This window comes from Tachypleus tridentatus, unplaced genomic scaffold, assembly GCF_004210375.1.
Source record: "Tachypleus tridentatus isolate NWPU-2018 unplaced genomic scaffold, ASM421037v1 tig00013296_pilon, whole genome shotgun sequence".
In the NCBI taxonomy this organism is placed as follows: Eukaryota; Metazoa; Arthropoda; class Merostomata; order Xiphosura; family Limulidae; genus Tachypleus; species Tachypleus tridentatus.
In genome coordinates, this window is record NW_027467834.1 from 95,001 (window position 1) to 96,713 (window position 1,713).

At 50.1% G+C, this 1,713-nt stretch overlaps 1 non-coding gene across 1 annotated transcript in view; it reads right to left on the minus strand.

Moving 5' to 3' along the window:
* Positions 1-1,169, minus strand: part of LOC143243707 (small subunit ribosomal RNA) — a 1,805-nt gene extending 636 nt beyond the window's left edge. Inside the window, exon 1 of the ribosomal RNA XR_013024717.1 lies at positions 1-1,169. This exon is cut by the window's left edge and continues 636 nt beyond it. This is a non-coding gene — a ribosomal RNA (small subunit ribosomal RNA).
* Positions 1,170-1,713: the final 544 nt, after the last annotated feature.

Sequence of the window (1,713 nt, forward strand, 5' to 3'; positions counted from 1 at the left end):
TCCTGGTGGTGCCCTTCCGTCAATTCCTTTAAGTTTCAGCTTTGCAACCATACTTCCCCCGGAACCCAAACACTTTGGTTTCCCGGAAGCTGCCCGCCGAGTCGTTTGAGGAACTCAGGCGGATCGCTGGTTGGCATCGTTTATGGTTAGAACTAGGGCGGTATCTGATCGCCTTCGAACCTCTAACTTTCGTTCTTGATTAATGAAAACATTCTTGGCAAATGCTTTCGCAGTAGTTCGTCTTGCGACGGTCCAAGAATTTCACCTCTAGCGTCGCAATACGAATGCCCCGTCTGTCCCTCTTAATCATTACCTCGTGTTCCGAAAACCAACAAAATAGAACCGAGGTCCTATTCCATTATTCCATGCACCATTATTCAGGCGTTTCGCCTGCTTTGAGCACTCTAATTTTTCAAAGTAAACTTGCCGGCCACCCAAGACACTCAATCAAGGGCACCGAGGGAAAACCGGCAGGATGTTTAGGCCAGGAAGTAACCGCCAAAGCGGACCCCCTGTCTAGAACTGAGATCCAACTACGAGCTTTTTAACCGCAACAACTTTAATATACGCTATTGGAGCTGGAATTACCGCGGCTGCTGGCACCAGACTTGCCCTCCAATAGATCCTCGTTAAAGGATTTAGAGTGTACTCATTCCAATTACGGGGCCTCGATAGAGTCCCGTATCGTTATTTTCGTCACTACCTCCCCGTTCTGGGAGTGGGTAATTTGCGCGCCTGCTGCCTTCCTTGGATGTGGTAGCCGTTTCTCAGGCTCCCTCTCCGGAATCGAACCCTGATTCCCCGTTACCCGTTACGACCATGGTAGGCGCATAACCTACCATCGACAGTTGATAAGGCAGACACTTGAAAGATGCGTCGCCGGTGCTAGACCGTGCGATCAGCCAAAAGTTATCCAGAGTCACCATCATTTGCGGACCGAGGTCCGATTGGTCTTGGTCTAATAAATGCGCTCGTCCCGTGAGGTCGGAGCTTTGTTGCATGTATTAGCTCTAGAATTACCACAGTTATCCAAGTAGGAAAGTACGATCTAAGGAACAACGGCTGGATAATGAGCCATTCGCGGTTTCACCTTATTTCGGCATGTACTTAGACATGCATGGCTTAATCTTTGAGACAAGCATATGACTACTGGCAGGATCAACCAGGTATCTTTTCTCGTTCGGTGCAAGCCACCCGCTCCAACGGCGAGTAGAAACACCACTCTCGAATCGGCAGACGCGTGGCTAGATACACGCCTGCCGTTCTCTGTCTACTTCGTGTCACCAATCACGAGACAGACCTCTTACACACTCTAGAGTACGAGTTCTCCAAAACAACAGTTCCGATAAAACGAAACAAACTAGGGCGTATCAGGAAGAACCGACCTTCGGAGGACAGCTCAACCCACACTAAGCTATATCGAAAATGATGCATATTCCGATGTCTCGGCATGGTTACCCGAAACTCGTCGCATCAGCAGTGGGAACAGAACGTCTTTCGTAACAAAGACAATCGTTAATCGCTCGGATTAACTCGTACGCGTGCGGTCGAACGCACGTACTGCTTTTATCCCCGCTCGGACCGAGAGGGAAAGGGAAACAGTCACCGTTATTGACGTGCCCCGTGAAAGGGAAGGGCCGCTCGGACCCTTGGTTTGACAAGCTGAAATTCAACGGCTCGTGCAGAGCACGCTGCGGGTCCAGCATCCCTTGT